Source organism: Microchirus variegatus, assembly GCF_963457635.1.
Source record: "Microchirus variegatus genome assembly, chromosome: 11".
In the NCBI taxonomy this organism is placed as follows: Eukaryota; Metazoa; Chordata; class Actinopteri; order Pleuronectiformes; family Soleidae; genus Microchirus; species Microchirus variegatus.
In genome coordinates this window covers 6,036,056-6,057,335 of record NC_139812.1, presented here as the reverse complement: position 1 = coordinate 6,057,335, position 21,280 = coordinate 6,036,056, and positions in this window count along the sequence as shown.

Genomic DNA, 21,280 nt, shown 5'->3' with positions numbered 1-21,280 from the left:
ATCAGTCAAAATCATTAATTGCAATCCTCCGTGTTTAAAACAGTGAGCTTCCCTGAGGCAAACAACCTGTAGAGAGAAGTGAAGTGATGACAAGAGAAGTTATCCCCTCCTCTCTTTGCTCAGTTTACGTATGACGCAAGCATGTTTGTGTATGCACATAAATCCTCATTGAAAATGCATTGGAGGGAATGCTTTTCGAAAAAAAACTTTTTTAACATGAGAGTCAATGGGAGAATTTTTGAGTGATTCTCCACGTCAATCAAATCGGACCTTAAAACATGACTTGAATCTTACGATTCTGGTTGGACAATGACAGATAATATGTCTAGAACACTGATAATAACTACCTTTGCTGCCAGAGACGACTGAAAGGAATAACAGTACTTAGGATCTTTGGAATTGTTTAGAATTTTTGTTTTGTTCAAAAAAAATTTATCTTTCTCGCCCAAATCATCCCTATACACCGTCTGACCCTGATTAAACATGACTATGGCTTTTCAGGAGTATTCATAGCTGGAGGCCAAACCTGAGCTCTGAATCAGCTGGGTTCATAATGATAAACATACACACGTGTGTGGGGGAGCAAATGTTTTCCGTTTTCTGAGTCTGAGGTGAATGTCTCCACCACTGGCTTAAATATTTAGTAGATTTATTTGACTTTCATTCACTTGGGGAAGCTGCAGTGATTGAAAACAGGCGGGATTGGTGGTAACATGAGTTGCAGAGGAATCATCCCACCGGATGTCTGAATCGACATGTTTCAAATCCGGAAAGCAGTGAGGCCACACACTGCAGTAGCTGAAGCAGCAGCAGGGCAGAGATGATGGATGGTGCTGCTGGTGGGTTTTACTGTCGCCGTACCATCCAGCATCGTTTGGTGGAGTTCAATTTAACAGAGTGCTGCAGAATGACTCAATAGCACAAAAGGCCATGAGCAGCTTTCTTACAGCCTAATCTGATTACGGCCTACAAACCATATGGCAGTGGCTTGCATTGTGTTTGCGTGACAGAGATGGCGATAGAGAACATGTGAGAATGTATTTGGCAGAAATGAGATTGTTGGCCTCATGTAAGAGGACTGAACGTTGGCCCAAAGGTGAAAATAGCTCTACTGTTATTGCATCTGTTTCACATGAAGCTCCGTAACACAGACTGAAAGGGAAGTTACACAAGGTTTTGCTGAATCTTGTGGAGCGTGCAATGTAATTTCTTGTGCAACACTATCAACAAAAACAGGATAAAGTAAAACATCCTTAAAGCAGCAGTAGGCAAGATCACAGGAAATATTCCATTCACTCACATGTTCATACAGCACATTTATGACACATCTTTTATACCCATTCACTGCACTCAGCACAGCACAGTCATCAAGAGCAACGTGGGGGTTAAGTGTATTGCTTTTATTTGAATAGAGGAGCTGGGTATCAAACCCACAATCTTCCGGTTGAAAGATGACTCACTCTTCCACTGATCCACCATCACCTGAAACATGACTCAAGAATCTTCATCTCTGAAACTTCCAGTTGATATTGACAAGTTCTATTTCATCCTTACTGACCGCCAGAGGCGGTGCCTAAAGCACTGGATATCTCCACCTTGCGCATGCGCATTTCGAGTACCTAATACCAACATAGTCACCTGTGACCCTCCCCGTGACATCGGGAAGGCTATAACTTCTGGTGTCGTTAGAGGATCAGTTCCTTTCATCTTCTCGCTGCGCATGTACCGTCTTGCACTTTGTGCTGAGAGAAAGGAAAAGGATACTTCGTTTACAGCTGGCTGCGTGCAGCTTCGTGCCGACAGTCGGAGCCACGGGGAACCCGTCCTCCAGAGGCTGTGGCCAGCTGATCATCTGGAACCAGACGACAGAAGAGAGTAGCAGGTTTGTGTCGGTGTTTGTTGGTGAAGGCAGTGTTTTCACTCCCTCTCCCGCTCCCTGTCATCATTGCTCTCAATGTTTGGTGTGTTTATTGTTGGTGTGTTAGCCGTTAGCTTTGCTCGGTTCTAAACACCGCTTTAGGTTTGTGTATCTTACTGGGACGGTAGTGTTCTTGCTCCCGCCTCCAGTAACGCTATCATTTATTTTTTCTGTTGGCAGCAGCGCTTACGCTCGGCCTGATTGATATGCTTTCTCGCCGTAGTTACTGGTGAAGGCAGTGTATTCGCTCCCACTCCCAGCGCTCGTAGCATTATTGATTTTGCGTTAGCGGTTTAAGACTACCGCTTCATTTATTTATTTGTTCTGTACCTTACCGGTGATAGTAGTGTTTTCGCTCCCGCTCCCGGTAACGCTATAATTTGTCATTTCTGTTGGCGGCAGCGTGTGCGCTCCGCCTGGTTACTGTACTTGTCACCTCCGATTGCTGGTGAAGGCAGTGTTTTCGCTCCCGCTCCCAGCACTCGCTGCCTTATTGCTGTTGTTTTTAAAAAAAAAAAAAACTACGCAGGCTTCTTTATATCTGTCCATTGTTTGCTAGGCAGTGTGTTCGCTCCCATCCCAGCAATGATGCTTCGGCTGCCTTCGTGATGGCCCATCCTTGTGTCGCCTGTGCGGCTCCTCCTGATCCCGAGGACGGTCATGACCACTGCCCTCCTTGCCTCGGTCTCGAGCATTTGAGGGAGGGCCTCACTGACAGCGTCTGCATGAACTGTGGCCTCCTGCCCTGGGGACTCAGGTTGGCTAGGTCACAGTGCAGGGTCACAGACGACCTTCTATCGAAGGCCTATAATGCTGCAGCACGAATGGGTCGTATTGGAAACTCCCTTTCCCATCTACTATTGAGCCTGTCAACCTCTCTGCAACAGGCTCAAGTTGATCCTTCACTGCAGAGTCTAAGCGATGCCTCATTACAGGCATTCGCTTTCATGTCAAGAGAGTTAGGACGCACGAAGTCCACTCTTGTCCAGACTCGCTGCCAGGTTTGGCCTGCTCAGTCGCCCCTGTCGGAGCCATTTAGGAAGGTTCTCCGTGCTGTGCCAGTGGAACCAGGGGAGCTTTTTGGTCCAGCTGCTTTGGAAGCACTGGAGAGGGTGGCCCAGTCCACGCAGACCAGGCAGCGGCTATCTGGTCTTCGCAGAAGAGTCTCCACTCCTATCAGGTCTAGGGTCCCCACTGCTGTTCCCCGGCAGCACTCTCAGCCACCTGCTTACCCTGGTGGTCTACGAAGGTCTCAGCAAACCCTAGAGCCTTAGGAGGCCGGGGCAAAGAAAGCTGGCGGATTCCGTCCCATTCTCGACCTGAGGGACTCAACAGGTTCCTGAAGGTTCTACCTTTTCATATGCTGACTGTGTCAGACACGCTTCGTGTGGTTGCCAGGGGAGAGTGGTTCACCACTGTCGACCTGAGGGACGCCTACTTCCACATTTGCGCCCTCTGCAAATGTGGCTGAACAGCCTCCACTTGGACCCCAAGTGGCACGGTTACCGGAAGGTCAGGGTGTCTCGGCGGTGCCTCCTCTCTCTGTCCCCATGCGTTTCTGTCCATGGGTGTACTGATGGGAACTATTCCATCCCGCCGGGAGGTGGTCAAAACCGACGCTTGCCTCTCGGGGTGGGGCGCGGTGTGGCAGGGCAGGACTGCCCAGGGTCGGTGGCCGGCCCAGCACCACGTGCACATCAACGTGCTGGAGCCCCATATTGTGCAGCTGGCACTCGCTCACTTTCTGCCTCAACTGGAAGGCAAACATGTGCTTGTTCGATCAGACAACAGGTCCACAGTTGCCCAGATCAACCACCAGGGGGGCACCCGGTCTGCACAACTACTCCAGCTATCTCAGTCTTCATTCCGGGGGAACAGAACCAGGTCGCAGATTTTCTGTCGCGACAAAATCTCCGACCGGGGGAGTGGCAGCTTCACCCGGAGGTGGTGGAGATGATATGGGGTCTTTGTGGCAGGGCGGAAGTGGACCTCTTCACCTCGGCGGAGTCGGCGCATTGCCCCCTCTGGTTCTCCTGGACAGAGGTGACCAGCCCCCTCGGCCAGGACGCTTTGGCTCACGATTGGCCGCAGAGACCTCTGTATGCCTTTCCGCCGCTGCCCCTGATTCTTCCTACGCTCCAGCGGGTGCTTTTTCAGGGCCACAGACTCCTTCTGGTGGCCCCCTTTTGGCCAGGGAGACTCTGGTTTCCACTGCTGCAGCTCTCCATGGCGCCTCCCCTGCAGGAAGGATCTCCTTTCGCAGCTAGGAGGTCAGGTTTGGCATCCGGATCCCGGTCGCCTCCAGCTCTGGGTTTGGCCGCTTCAGGGCCTGACCCTCTACTGAGGGCATGCACTGCGGGAGTCAGGGGTACAATTCTGAATGCCAGGGCTCCATCTACCCTGGTTCAGTATGAAAACAGGTGGAAGCTGTTCTCTGACTGGTGTAGGGATAAGACAGAAGACCCAGTGTGTTGTTCTGTGGTGACTGTTCTTGAGTTTCTGCAGTCTCTGCTGGATCGTGGTCGTTCTCATTCCACTTTGAGAGTCTATACAGCTGCTATTTCTTCCAGACATGAAATGGTCGGGGTTCTACAGTAGGGTGCCACAGATTGGTGTCCCTCTTCCTTAAGGGGACACTGAGGCTGCGTCCCCCAAGGACCCTGAGGGCTCCAGCATGGGACTTGCCCCTGGTGCTGGAGGCCATGATGTCACCTCCCTTTGAGCCTCTGACCCAAGTAGAGCTGAAATGGCTTTCTATGAAGGCTGCTTTTTTGCTCGCCATTACCTCCGCGAAGAGGGTCGGGGAGTTGCATGCCCTGTCCGTGACTGATACCTGCCTGCGATGGAACCCTGATGGCTCGGGTGTGGTCCTGTGGCCGAATGTGGCGTTCCTGCCCAAGGTGCTTTCACGTACGCATCTCAACCAGCCTATTCAGCTCGCACGCTTTGGCTCCCTGTCTGAGGTGGGTAGGTCGGAGCTGCTATGCCCGGTCCGGGCGCTAGAAGCTTATGTTGCTGCTACTGCGGGTATACGGCGGTCGGAGCAGCTGTTTGTGTGTCATAGTGGCCCTAACAGAGGTTGTGCACTTTCCAAACAGCGGCTGTCCCACTGGGTTGTCGATGCAATCATGCAAGCCTATAAGGCCAGTGGCTGCCCCCCGCCATCTGGGGTGAGGTGCCACTCCACCAGAAGTGTCTCTACATCATGGGCGGCGCTGAGAGGGGTGCCCTTGGAGTCAATCTGTGCTGCGGCATCATGGACGTCGCCTGGCACATTTGCGCGGTTTTATCGTGTCAACTTCGCTGCTCCCCATCCGATGAATGTGATCCTACGTCTGAGCTCTGCTGTCTCTGATGAGTGAGGTGGGTGTTGGATTCTTTGTGACCTTGTTGGTATGAGTCATCCAGTGCTTTAGGCACCGCCTCTGGCGGTCAGTAAGGATGAAATAGAACGAAAGTTACGCATTTAACTACGGTTCTATGAATCCTGGATGACCGCCAGAGCGTCCAGTCACTCAGAATCCTTGTGTTTTCGCGAGAAGATTCTGGGAACTGATCCTCTAACGACACCGGAAGTTATAGCCTTCCCGGTGTCACGGGGAGGGTCACAGGTGACTATGTTGGTATTAGGTACTCGAAATGCGCATGCGCGAGGTGGAGAAATCCAGTGCTTTAGGCACCGCCTCTGGCGGTCATCCAGGATTCATAGAACCGTAGTTACATTCGTAACTTTCGTTTTATTGCATTTATTGTGAAACTCTCTTTCACACTACTGTTTAAATTTATTTGGAGTTTTGGAAGTTTAATGCAGAGTAGGTATAGTTGAACAGTCTGCTTTCTATCTGAACCACAGATGGTGCAGCGGTGTCATTCTCTACTGGTGTATATTATAGTGAAATATTATTTTGGGAATACTGATCAATAGGTCCAAAACTGGGTTCTCCGCTTTCCTCCCACATGCAGAACTTAATTGGACATTCTTAAATGACTGTAAGTGTGAACGGTTGTTCGCCTCTGTGTGTTTGCCCTGTGATGGACTGATGACCTGTTCAGGGTATATTCGCCCTTTGTCAGCTGGAATTGGCTCCCTGTGACCCCATGACGCTCAGACAATGCATGAATCGATGCCTTTAATGCTGGCAAGACCAATTCAAAATATCCAATTCCTTTTCAATGTCCTCTGCAAACAGGCTGACACAACATTTGGAATAACAATATCAGATATTGCTCTTCACAGGCCCTATATATATATATATAAATAAACTAAATAGAAACATTATTTAAAAAATTCTGATATGGAGTGGGACAGCTTGTTGTTATAGTCAGTTTTTCAGATGTCAGTATTTTCTCTAATTCTCCACCCGTTGTCCAGATTCAGACAGGAACTGCCAGAGGAACAATTGTTTCCTTTTTTTTTTTTTTTAAATCCTAGAACCAAAAGTTCCCGGGGCATTTGATCAAAATGGAGGTATAGCAAAAACAACATACTTCTAAATCTAACAACAACAGATTGTATTTTCTCAGCTCAACAGTTCTTTGTCACCTTCTTCAGGTAAGTTGTTTTTCTCTTGTATTTACACTTCATGCTGTATTCAATTTGCAAAGCTTACAGCCAGCTCCACACATGGTTCTGCTCTTCCATGGTTTATTTCCCAGAGGCTTGTTGCACAACTGGGCCATAACCTGAACTTTCTTGAGTTATAGTTGGTGGCAGAAGCCTCAGGTAAGTTTCTCAGCCCCAAACAGCTCTGGCAGTTGTTTGCATCTGCTCAACAGCAACAAGCAGGAATGTGAAGTGTGTGTGTGTCGTTCATTGTTAAATGAAATCACTACTTAAAGGGACACTGTGTAGTATTTATGGGTTTGTATGACCCAAAATCCACTTTTGTATACATATTATGTGCTCCTGCATTGTCTAGTCGCTGTATAATATTCTTTGTTTCATTTTCGTAGTGTTTCAAAAAGTAAAATAACATGGTCGCGGGCCGCTACTGCATTGCCACGACGCCATGTTTCTATGGGAGCCTGTATGGACAAAATCAAGCGTCGCTTTACTTGTAGCGGAAGTCCGGCCACTCTCTCCGCTTCGTCTGCTACGGCCGTGGTAGCTCGCCCTCTCCCTCGCCTCACGAACCTCATCTGCTGACACGGAGAAAGACGTCGAGGACGACATTTGACCGGCTGAGGATACCGATGGCACTATAAACTACTTACTTCACCTTTAAATGTGGTTTAAATTAATTAGAGATGTTTAAAACCTCAAAATGATTTCCAACAGAATAAGCCACTGTTGTGTTTGTGTTTTGACATGGAGAGAGAGAGAGAGATTTGTGCCACAGCTCACAGTGCATCTAATGAGTGAAGGCACCAAGTCTGAAATGAAGTCTTCTGTCTCCAGGCGAAATTCTGCCACTCAGTTATGACACCGGACAAGTGTGTTCGTGTGTGGTCGTGTATCTGTGTGCATACATGTGCATGAGCATCCAGCTGGCCTCTGGATAGCAACAACCTTTAGGCCGGCATGAAGGGATGATGTCATTAGTAGCGGATGACATCAACCTTTGCTGGGAGAGTTTGTGTTATGTTTATGTTCTCTCTGTGTGTTTTTTTGTATTTGTCACCTCCTTAGGACCCTTTCTGGCATATTGTCCTAATATGGCAGAACCTAGTTTCTCAGGAACTGGTTAAGTTTAGGGCTTAGGACTTCCAGATAACTGGTTATCTGGAAGTCAATGCAAGTCTCTCTTTAGTCATTGATTATAACTGGCTTACCTCTGTACTGCAACAGGGTTACAGGTTATGTGCTACGAATACTGATGTTGATTTGTTTTGTTGGTTTGTTTACTTCTACATTTATAGAATATCCATGTGTTTTCAGTGGTGTAAAGGCAGCTCTTTTAACCGTACAAAAATAACACTATAACATTATTAACCTTTAGTGCTCACGCAGCACGGATTGGTGCACTCTCAATAAACTGCCATGGGAATAATATTTTGTCTTCGTCTTATGTGGTGTTGTGTCAAAGTTCTGATTAATTTAACATCTCATTTTAGTAGTGACATAAAGTAGCAATAATTGTGCAGAAGTCACAAAATAGAGCATGTTTTTCTTCATAAAAATGAGCCAACGTAGCTGTAGCTGAGGAAGCAGATGCTTAGTGAAGACGAAAGCACAGCTCAAAGGAAACTGAAAAGAAGCCATACATGCAAGTTTTACTCATTCATTCTGTGTTGATTGATACTGGAATTGGTGCACACTTGGGATTGTTACATTGGTGATGGGTGTGTCACTACCGGGAGTACGTGGCAATAAATAACTTATGTCCCCAGTTCACTGGTTGCTGGTTGCCAGTCATGACATAGGGTGAGCACAGTGGAGCGAAATCTTTTGTTGACCGCATCAATGAGTATTTTACAGTTTTTCTCAATTGTTTACACACAAATACTGGTACTTGAGACACAATGACCACAACAGGGAACTCATGCACCCACCCCCTGAACCAACTCTGCTAAACTACAAGCACAATTCCTGCTTTACACTCAAATTGCAGTTCTAAAACATACTTTTTTCAAAACACTACACACAATTCTCTGCATTTGACAGAATTTTCATGAAGAAAATCTCTTGTTTTCACAAGGAACAAACTGTCATTCAAACTTCTAAAGTTAATTTCCCTACTATGCAAACTGACTCATCACATGGGAAAACACCTGTCAAACAGGTTTACAATTTGCAATTAGTGCGTTAGCTTAAAAGGTCAACAGGTGAGCTCTTCTGTTTTGTATGTAGACCACTGTATGTGCAACTTTGTGTTGGTTGGGATGTACACTGTGTTCATTGTTTTTGTGGGAAATAAATAGGAATAAAATATATTTGTTACTGTGTGACAGGTGTTTTCCCATGACCGGAAGGCCTTCCACTCACACATTTACTTTTTTTGTACCTCACATTCACATAACAACGCTTCACACACGCAATCACGCACGCACACACACACACACACACACACACACACACACACACACACACACACACACACACACACACACACACACACACACCCACACACACACACACACAGAAAGAGGTATGCAAGAGGTGTGTTTTGTGTCTGTGCAAAGTAAAAGAGTGTATGTGAGAGATTTATTTTGTGTATGTGCAAAGTAAGAGGTAAACAAATTGTTTGTGAGAGGTAAAATTGTGTATGTGAAAGCCAAAAATAGTGAATGTGAGAGGCAATATTGTGTATGTGAGAAGTAAAAAGGAATTATGGTCTACAAGGCCCCCCATACTCTTGCGTACCGCTTTCAAACTCAGTGGGAAGTTTTTCACTGGAAAAGGTGTGAGTCTGCATCATCACTGCTAAAATACATTTGCAGAACAGGAAAATCAACCTGTTCACCTGGATGTTGTAAAATTAAACCCCATGTTGTTTGTGGAGTCATTTAATTTCGGAGTGAATGGGATATTAGCCATATTTTTACCATTAGAGAAGAGGCTAAAAGGATAATATGGCCATCCAAGCAATATCAGCAATTATGTAAATATGACGTTTGAAGTGTTCAGTTTGACTCAAGAAATTATGTTTTATGTACAAATGGTTTGTGTATTAAAGAGTGTTTATGTGTTTGTTTGTTTTCTGGCTCTACTGTGCTAATATGGTTAGAAGCCAGCATGCTGAAGAGCCCGAGTCATGACATCCTCTCTCTCTCTCTCTGTGTGTGTGTGTGTTTTGGCTTGAAGGCAGATGTCACAGTGATGATATGCTCTCTGGCATTGGGCAGGAAGAGAAGAGGAAAGATCTGCCACAAACATAGAAAGTAGTGGAGTGATTGAAAACAGAGATTGTGTTTGCGTCATCACTATATATAATCAGGACCAGACTATGTGTTTTATAATATATAAAAAGAAAAAACACTGCCCTGCCAACAAAATTCACATAATGAATTTTTTGTTGGACCGCCTGTGGCCTTGATTTCAACATACATTCGCAGTGGTATCGCTTCGATAAGCTCATGAAATGTCACAGTTACTTCAATCCACAGTTGCATTTATTATTCAGAGCTTGTGTTTATGATGGGAGAGTTTGACCTCTCAGTTAAGATTTTCCATGGTGTTAGGTCTGCACTCTGGTGAAAATGATGACTCATGCTTCATGAATTATTCTTTCACAATTTGAAAGCTAACCCAATAAGACAATATTTGGAAGAGTGATGGTGAACTTGACTGGCTCGTCCACCATCACCATCCCCTGTTCAAAGCCCAGTTCAAACATGGATTAGTTCACTAATTGCTTTGTTAGTACTTCCTTTTTGTTTAAATTCAATAATGTGCAAATTTGATGCAGATGTGACATCTGGATTTTTTCAGACCGGCAAGCATTGTTTGTGTAAAATCAAGCCTTTGATGGAGCTTTTCATAAAACCAGTTTTACACAGTAAATTATACTTAAAATGTTCACTCACACAGATCTCCAAGGCTTAAAAACCTTGTCACCTGCTGTGGGCCCTATGAGGGTTATATTTGGGCTTACATGGGTTCCTAAGCTGGTTGTCTATGGTTTCCATGATGGCTTGTGTTTGCCTGCTTCAACCCACTGTCTACACTTAGGACCGTCTCCAGGCTACCTGGGTACTAATGCACTAATTGCATTCAGTAGGGTATGGTTGAAAATGGTAAAGCCGTGGGTCAGACTTGCGTTTCAACTGAAAACAGTATCTTTACTTGAGATGTGAGTTGTGGGTTGTGCCCGATGGCCCGACAACGAGCAACAACAATGAAAGACAACAGCAAACTGTAAATGAGATATGAACTTTTTAAATGGGATTGAACCATGTGACATTTAAATTGCAGGGAAACAGATCAGGTGATGCGTTTCGATTAGATTAATGAAATTTTTCCCAAATTCTAAGGCCGATTACAGCTCTATACCCAAATGCTCACTCTCACTAGAGCTGTTGTGTGAGTATATGGCAATATATGTTTTAGTAAATACTTAAATAGTTTTGTCACTTCAATATTGTGAAAATATATCAAGAGTTTTGCACATTATAAAAGCAAAGGATTTCTTGAACATGTGATGTCACTGGGTAGATTCTTATCTAAATTTAATGTGAACATGTGATCAACTGTGGGCAGCAGAGAGAGAGCTTGGCTTATAACAGGGTTACCGATTTGATTCCCAACCAGGTCAAGGGCTGGGGTAGCCCTGAGAAAGGTACCCAGACCCTTTTGCCCCTCAATATTAATTAGACACTCTAAATTTAGCCCAGTTACTTGCTTTTTGAAACGAGAGAAAGCACTCAGAGCAAACCTTCAAAAACACAAGTGTTTCTCAAATTGTCAATACAGGACTCTATGTCATAAGGTTTACAGTTGTTTTAGAAATATCCAGATCTGAAACCAGATCTACAGCCGGATCACCAACAAAATCGATGGCCATTCAAGTGAATAAAGGTTTCATGAGCTTACACACACACACACGCATACACACACACACACACACACACACACACACACACACACACACACACACACACACACACCCCTGTTTTATGTTTAGCACAATTATTTTCACAATCAATTAATTTGTAGATTATTTTTTCGACTGATCGAGTAATCCTTTGGTCCTTAAAATGTCATAAAATGTTGAAAAATGTTGACTGGTGTTTTTCAAAGCTCAACATTGTGATGTTTTGTCCACAAACCACAATAATTCATGTCTTAATGATTTCTGTGTTATTGTGAAGCAAAAGAAAAAAACAATAATCTGAGAATTTATTTTAATTATTAAGAAAACATTCAAGTCCATTAATCAATTATAACTTTTGTTGACAATAAATACTGTCTCACAAACACTTGGTTGATTGCCTGTGCCTTTGTACTGTGAGCATTAATGCAGTGTTGTGAACTCTTTGTTTAGTTTAACATAGTATGAGTATGTGCAACTCATAGATTCCACCTCCCGCATCTCCCTGATTAGCCATAAAACTTTCATCTCCAAATATTCAGAAACATTTCAATAGCCCTTACCCTCTCTTTCCTCCCTTCCCTCCTCACTTCCCCCGTCCTCAAGTATTCTTTCTAATCTCTAAATGAAGGGTAAAAAAAAGGAAAATGGCTGTAATTAAAAAGCATTTATGTGTCGGCTCTCCACAGTGTCATATGCTAATTGGTGACACTGCAGTTCAGCTCTGTCCAATTACTCCCAGCTCTCTCTCGCCTGATTAGCAATCTCTCTCTCTCTCTCTGTCTACATCATTTCACAGTGACCAACCTTAGCATCATCCTCATTTCTCTGTGGAGATGAATAACGATGTTTTACGTGTCATTATTATTATTTATTTTTCACAGTATGTATAGAAAGTCATTGGTCCTGGACATGATTTATTTATTTTTTATCACTAGTGCACTGAGGCTCTTTGAACGCACCACTGGGTGTTTGGACTGCACAGCAGTGGCTTTTACTCGAGTTTATTTATGTTGCTCAGAATTGCCTGTGTTTACTCCACAGAGTCTCACACTGTTTTGCATATTCGGTCTAAAAAGTACTCAAGTGAAAAAAAGACGCAGAAATATTTTATTATTATTATTCTTATAACAGCAAACGCTGTCCATGGAGATGCACGCAAAAGCTTAGATCAGGCCCAAAAAAATCAATCCCGGCCCGACCCGAGTGCGTGCATGTTGTGTCCGAGCCCGGCATGGCCCGACACATTAACTGTAATTAAGAGCCCGATTTAAACCCACATTTTTTTTATACGTGAGCCGTAAATGTACACCTACGTCCAGGCCCTCCCCACAGCAGTTGCTTGTTGTACCTGCTGCCACAGTCTAATTGACATCAATAACAGAGCCTCAGATCCGCTTCCATGAACGCATATGTTTCTAATGACGATATGCTTCCTGGTTTTTAAATGATGCATTCACGGCCGCAGGTTTTTACACCTTCACACAAGACGACGTGTTATAACTTACCACATGAACACGACGAGGGAGAAAAAACACAAATGCTTGATCGAGGGCCCGACCCGGCCCGAGCTCAGGCAGAGAATATAAACGCGTGCTATTCCTCTAAATAGAAGAAATGCAGGGAAAAAAATAAATAAGTAATAAAAGACAAATGTGACATGACATGTGTCATGATTCTCATCATGGCAGCCCTCCCTTCTCCTTTTGGGTATCTCCCCTGTCTGTGTGCGTGAGTGTGGTGGGCGTGGTTCACATCATCTTTGGTCATCAGGATCTCTTCTACAAAGACTTCCCACTGCCTCACCTCGTCGCCAGATTGTTTCACCAACTTTTCGTGCAAAGTACTATTGGCTCTGTTGTGACTTCAGATCCTCATTGTTTAAGCTTTTGTCATTAACCCTTTGCTTCCTCTGCTAGCTCCTGATTTTTTTTTTCTTCACCTCACCTATGGATATTTGGACATCACACTGGGATCTCGGACTCTGCCACTCGGAACCTCGCACCCCCTGCCCCTTGCACCTTTTGAGTCACATTTGGAATACACTTTTGTAACTATATCCAGCCTGTCGGAGTCATGCTTTTGGGTCCCGATTTTGGTCTTAATCGTAACAATAAGTATAATAAGTGCAAATATATGAATAAAATCAAAGAAAGAAAGAAATACCACTGATCAACGCAAGTAGGTGTGTGGTAACAATGAATATTAGCTTTTACATCAACATGTTGCCATTTCCAGTGAACTGAATGTGCAGTTAAAAATGTTATTTATTTGAGAACCTTCACATTCACCTCTAGGTTTTCTAAGTAACAGGAATTACGTCCTGTAGCCTCTCTATCTCACTGTGTTTCTATCTCTGTAACCGTGCAGCTCTGATTCAACACTCAGAGCTGATTTGCTGGTTGTGAAAGTTGTTTCCGATTGTGTGCTGTCTGTGGCTCATGTTCAACGAATAGCTTATTGATTTATTTTTTTTTTTTGTTGCTCCTCCCCGCGGGGTTCAGATCTTACGCTGTGCTCTCATGCGAGTGTGTGTTTTATATGTAGTTGTGGATTTTAAAATCACAGCATTTAAAAAGAGCAGGAGGAAGACGGCATATGCAATCACACAATGATAGACACACTTAATCTCAGACTTGTTCTCTCTATCATTCACCGAAGGCTTCATTTATTTACCCGTTTTTTACAGGCTCAAACCTAAAAAGTGTTCAGTGGAGTGAGATGTAAGAAAGTCCCTGGACACACTGCCCTCCCTCCTTTAATTTTTCAGCCATTAATGATTCGGTAATAGCGACAATTATCTACTCTGACCATTGGTTTAGATGGCTTCCGATGGACCATGCAGCACTTTAATGATAGGCTGAGTAATAGACACCAAATGTGGAAAAATTAGACCTGATTAGATGTGAAACTTGGCCAGTGGAGGCTTCTGAGAGGGTTCATTCCGAAGATGGAAAATCATCACGGGGGAGTGCGTTTGCCTTTGCTGTAATTCTCACAGTGACTATTTTCTGCAGTGGGGGTCCTGGCATCCTCTGCCTGTTGTCTGGTTTTGAGGAGCCCAGCATGGGAACGTCTTAAGCTGTTTGCACAAGAGGCTGGAAGTAATTTGAAATTAATATTTTATACTAATACTAATGTTGGTTTACACTGCACTTATGAAAAACAGAGCTCGATAAAATTTTTTTATAACAATAAAGATGTATTAGAGAAGACGTCAGGTTTTGCAACAAAAGTCAGGGAAGAATTAGTCATCTGGATTTCTGCAGCTATATAAAAAAAGATTTACTGTGGTCCATGTTCAGTGTGGTACACAGCATGATACCAAAAAGCAGTGGCAACTTTTCACCCTTTAAATAGGCAGTCTGACTTATTACAAGTACACAATACAAAAGCAGTGTCTGATTAGTTAATTTTCAGTCATTTGTTTAATTAGGGTCTGAAAATGAGTGTGCAAGAACCCTCTTGAAACTGAAGGAATTATTGTGTTATTACTTTTGTCAGTTATTGCATTGCCAATGTGTTTTTATTTTCTTTAACAGAAGGGTACCAACAATTTTGTTTTTACCATTTTGTGTGTGTATGTGCAATGTTTCGGTTTCCTTTTTTTTTATTGTGGGAGTTAGGGCAGGGTCATACTTTCCACGTCTGTGTGAATGTAGTTGTCTTCTAGGGTTCATGTGACTTACATTTTGTTATCTGTCCATTTCCATGTGGGACCACATGTAGCTGAATCTGTACTGAACCGTTAGTTGGATTCTGAGGATTGCAGACAGCAATAATGCTACAATACCTTTATCATGTATTGGGTCTGATGCTGCCATCATGTACTCTTAATACTTAAAATACTTTAAGATAAGTGAGGATAACAAACGTACAGCTGACTGTAACCTGTGCTCTGTTCAACTGCGAAGAGGTCCGGCCCGCGGACCAATCACGGCAAACAGTGAGATGTTGTACCTCCCCCAGCTTTGGTTTTATAATGTATGGCCAGGGAGGGACGGACTAGGACGAGAAAATTGACCTGAGTCACGTGTCATTCCCCGTTAGCTCAGTTGTTAAGGAGTTGCCCTTTGAAACCTTTGAAAGTCTTGATTTTGAAACCACCTCTGACATATTATGTTGTTTGACTCAAGATGTGGAAAGAAAGGCAAGTTTTGTTTTCATTTTTTCCACTCCTGGACAGCTTAGATTTGGTTACATTTCCATTTACAAATGAACATTGTGACAATGAAAATTCCATTTTTATAAAACAGTGCATTTGTATGTATATGTTACTGTTAAATAAAAGGGAAAAAAAGGACCATTGCCCCCTGGAAATATTCACATGATCAAATTTGATAATCAAAAAACACCCTTGACTTAAATTATCGGTTTCTTTACTTTGGCTTAGCTAAAAGTGTGATGTTCCATTACAAACAGGACTATCTTCTAAGCTGCTTACCCATATCTTGATGTAAATACCTGGAAATAAAAGCTGAATGAAATTCTGATTTATTGTCCTATAATCACCTTTTGATGTAAAAAATGAATAAATAAAGGAATTGGTTTCACTTTTCCAATAATTTTGGAGGCAACTGTAAATGTTTAAATGGAAAAAACATTATGGTTTTTTTTTTGTTCACAGTCAAAGTGAGGCAAACAATATTTGTGATAACGGTATAAGTACTCAGCACTCAGTATCGGCAAGTACTCCAATTTAAGTTTTATACTTCAGTAATCATCCTCATCCTCATACTAATTGGTGCGTCTTTAACTGTAACCATGGAGACCCGCTTTCGACAATATAAGGTAGTCTGCTGGTTACCCACATGTGTACATGTCCATGCTCAAAGAATACAAGGAAACTGAAATAAGGGCAATTTCCTAGTGAGAAAACACTGCTACTGGAATGGAATGTGAAATGAATTACTCATGCATGGAGCATGAGACTGAAACTATATAAATGGAACCAAGGTGTGGCAAGTGGAACGCAGTACGAATGACCTAGCCCTTAGTTGAAACACATAGTGCATCTTTATAAACAGTCTATGATTAAGACTGACAATGTAGAAGCACAAACCAGGACATTGAACTTACCATCTGACAGCTTTGAACTTTTCTGAACGATTCACAAACAAAATTGCCTTACTTGTTACATTTTATCCATTGTCAGTGACTTACACAGTGCTGCTTAAGCTGGTCAGCTCCACAAATCTCTGTCTGTGTGTTCAGTATATCAGAGTTTTGTTTTCACATCAGGTGGTTGATGGACCGACTGTTGTCTTTTCAGTAAACTTTGCAGGCTCATTTGAGGAGTGGGTATAAAAGTGTAATATCACTGCCCACCTCCTTGGATGAAAATGCCAAAAGGCAAAAGTTTCCTCCTAAATCCCTCATGCAGACACCATATGTGTGTGTATTCTTGTATATGTTACCTCTTAAGAACATTGACTGCCATAAAAACATTGGAGACCAGAACCTGGTTCCAATGAGGCAAAACCTCATTTCTGAGGAACGGGTGACGTTTAGGGCTAAGATTTGAATTGTGGTTAGATTAATTTTAGGGTTTGGCAGGGACTGTTCATGGTTAAGGTTAGAAATACTGCTTTGTTTAGTCCGTCCAAATTGCAGTCAATGGGTGTCCACTGTGCTGTACAAACACTCGCAGTGTTTTGGCAAAATAACTTTCAAAATGAATTTGAGATTTGAAAATGAACTGAGCTGATGGTTTAGGGATGGAGCTTGTGAGTGAATAATTTTCCCCTTAAATGTGAACAGGATTGTAGGATTTGCAGAGGCAGCAGTGCTTAACCAGAAGGTTTTAATCAAGGAGAAGCATACAGTTCTCATCAGCTGAGGGGAATTCCGAGTTGTGGTGTGAGCGAATGTGTCCGAGAGGTCGACTGTGGGCCATGACGGCAGCCTCTTCACTATACTGGGTCTGAAAATGTCACGCTCATTACCACGCTGATACCCTTTACAATACTGTCATCCCCACATGGAGACACAGGAGGTGACACACTTACGCCCACACATACACACACATACACAAACACACACAGATGAAGAGAAGTGCTTGTTTCAGTGCTGCTGTTCTCAGCAGTTTCTCTGGCACTTCCTGTTGTTAACTCTTTGAATACGCTTGTTCAGAGCTCCTGTCTGAAGTTGTGGCTGAGAGAGGAGCTTTGTGTTTAGCTCAATAACTTTGCCCTCCAGACACTGAACTGTGAGGCTGTATGTGTGCATCTGTGTATAACACAAGACCCTGTTCTTTGTTAGAGAGCGTCATGTCACCCGTTGACCTCCTGCTGCCCTTTGCTGTCCTAAAATCCCCGGTTTCCTGTGGTCACTGCGGTTTTGTTTCTCACCACAAGCTTCCAGAGAATTCCTCCCTCCTTTGTCATCTCAGCTCTCAGGAGCCGGAGGGTAGTACATTAAGTGTAGAGAGTAATTTTGTCATGGTTTCACTTGAAAATTTTCTTTGGGGATAGCAACAACAAGTACTTCTTTCATGAAGTACCTTTTTTATGTTTCCTGTCTTTCCTTTTTCTTCCATTTTATTTTTATTATTGTTTATTTCCTGTTAGCAGCTTGTCTATTCCCTGTTTTGTCTGGTAAGATCAAGTGGGGTTTGGTGATATGCCAATATTTACATTATTTTACTAACCCATTAACAGTGACATATTTAGTGCTGTTTACAGATAGTGAAGCGGAAGCGAACATTTATTTTTTAGTGAAAAATGCAGCCTCTACATTAATGTACATGGTTTCTTTTCATGTTCTCTTGTTATTTTTACCCAGTCTACATTCAAAAACCTGTCTGTTGAGAACAAAAATGTAAAAAAAAAATCTGAGAGTTTGCTGGTATATAAATCTGGGTGATTATGTTGTGTGTTTTTTTTGTTTTTTTACCAGATTCACATCGGGTTGTTGGCCAGAACACCACTTAAGGCCAATAAATCCACAGTAGAAAGAAAAAGTTGGCTGCAGTTGGAACATTTATTTTCTCCTTAGGCTTCACACACAGCCATAATCCAGTTAACAATTGTGGTACTGTGGTTACCACAGAAAACGAGAAGAAAGTATCTAGATGAAAAACAACACATTATTATTATTATTATTATTATTATTATTATTATTATTATTATTAAACCTTAAAAAATGAAAATATCAGCCCTTAACAAACACTAGGTGACATTCTCATGCATTGTAATGAAGATACTGCTGCTACTATCTCCTCCAACTTCTGGTGTACAGCTATACTTCTGGACTGGTTGTACCACTAGCATACACTAATGTTAGCAAATACACTCATAAGCTATACAGAGTTGGTTCACATCTCAACCGAACTGTAACACTCTAACATCAGCAACAACTGGGCCTCATGGTGTAGAGTGGTAGAATCATGTTGCCGTTTGTGCACGTGTGGGTATAACATGTATTTCCATGTGTATCATACAGCCACAGTCATATACTGTAAGCATACATTTGTGTACAGTGGATGTTTGTGTGTCCTTGCCATGCCTCCCACCCACTCCCAGTTGTGAAGGTTGGGTTAATGTCACCAGTCCAGAAAGAGGAAAATAAAAAACACATTGCTTAATGAGCGTCACCATGACGATAAATATGGCCATTTGCCTAATCTGGGCTCGGCTCGTGAGCCAATTAACTCAGACGAAGTGACGCTAAACGAAGTGGAATGGAGGGATATATCACTGGAATCCTCAACAGATGCTGCATCATTTCAGTTTTACGCCTGACCCTGATACACACATTCACTCACACAAACACTCGCAAATGCATAAGCAAAACAATTAATACTCCAAATCAGTTCACAACCTTGTTTTTTTTTTTTTTTTTTTTTTTTTTTGCAAAGCTGCTGTTTCTCACTTTGTTGTTCTGTGTGTATGTATGTGTGTTTGTGTCATCAGGGAGAAATCAGTGTTGATTGTGAACAGTGATGATAATAGTTATTGGTGTAATTCAAATGCATTTCCTCAGGGAAACATTAAGTTTAAATAACACTTGTGGTTTCTCTCTCCCCCCTCCTCCATCATTCTCCACTACTACTACTGCTGGTTCCGCTCTGTCATTATGTAGAAAACACTGCTGCTGCTGCTGCTGCTGCTGCTGTGGTTGTGGCTTTGATGTGCAAATTAACCTCCAGGGTTTAAATGTTGACGACATGTCGCTTAACTTTCATCATCGACCTGATCAGAAGGACTTCTTATCTGGTTTGAATGGTTCAAACTGCAAGGAAGGTGTCGAAGGGGAAAAACACAAGCAAAGTACAGAGTCCACATGGACCAGTTTAAGTACTAAGTAGTGATGTAGATGTTTACACTATTCATAAATAAAGGACACAGTCTCCAGGTATGGGAAATTGAAGCCAAAGTGGGAGAGTGAGAAACCTGTATTCTTTTGAATGGCCATCAGGAGACAAGGTAATCTATGAGATAATGAGCTAACCATGCTAACGAGCCTGCTGCTGTAACCCATCTGCTTCCAGGTTTGACATGCTGTGCATTCAGAGATGGTCTACTATACATACCATGGTTGTAATGAGTGACTATTTGTGTTACTATTGCCTTTCTGGGATTTTTAACAGCCTGGTCATGTTCACCAACAAGGATTTTTATTTCCCTGAGAGAACTGGATCCAGCCAGCATGTCCATGCTGGCCCCATAAGGGTTATATCTGAGCTGACAATATGTGTCCCGAGCGGGTTTGTCTGTAGATTACATGGTGCTCACTTAAAGTCTATGTCCAATTAATACCAAAAAAAGGGTACAAAGTGGGCATGGGCTTGAAATGTATAGTTCATGGACAATACACCATATTTTCCTTATTTATGAATAACTTAAATGGAGTTATTACGGGGTTATTACTGCCGTCCCATATTGAGGGACGGCAGCTCCTCACTGCAGGCGGCCCCGGTTCTAAACCTGCGTCGGGCAGCTCTTTCCTTCATGTTGTTCTCCTCTCTGCCTTCCCATTTCCTGCCTGTCTCCACTTGACTATCAATTAAAGGCAATAAAAAGCCCCCCAAAATATGTTAATAAATAAATGAAGTTATTATTATGTTTGGAGACAAAGATTGTGTCCAGCTGCTTTTCTACAACATAAACATAATTTATTTTATTTTTTGTATCAACATTCAGTCGCATTTTCTCATTTAGACATAGATTTACCAATTACTGCACATAGACCAAAAAACAAACAAACATAGCTTGCAGCATGTTTATAGCAGGTGAAAATCAAAAGAATATGTAATAAAGCTGTTGTGGCAGATTTCAGCAAAACAATTCATTAAACTTTTGTAAGTTTAACAGTAAAGCTCTGGTATGTAAGATGCAGGTGACATTTTTTTATTTGGCCGAAATGGAATATGCACTCATGTATAATGTTATTATTTTGCCTGTACAATATCATGCATGTTTGAAATTGTTGTTTTTATTATCACTGAACAAGCCCTTTATATTTATCAGAAATAAGTCTACTCTACAGTGGCCACCATTTTGTAGGTTTTTAATGGACAAAATGGACTAATTTGTACCATACACTTCCTTACATGGAGGAAAGGGTGATGTGAGAGATATTCAGCTGCAAGATGCAACTTCACCAACAGTAGTTGCTATACCCGACATACTGTACCTTTAACTGGCGTCAGAGTAATTACAGAAACAGCAGCCAGGGTTAGGTTAGGAATTGAAAAAAATATTATACTATTAGCTCTGAAAACAAACAAAAAACAAATTAGTGGGGAGTGCTTCTGGGTTGTGGTGAATCACAGTTTGCTACTTATTACTTCACCCCATGGGGCGGAGTGAAGTATTGTTTTTAGTGGCTCTGTGTGTCTGTCTGTAACGAAGGAAACTTCATTACTGGTAATTTTGCCCTATGTGGGTTT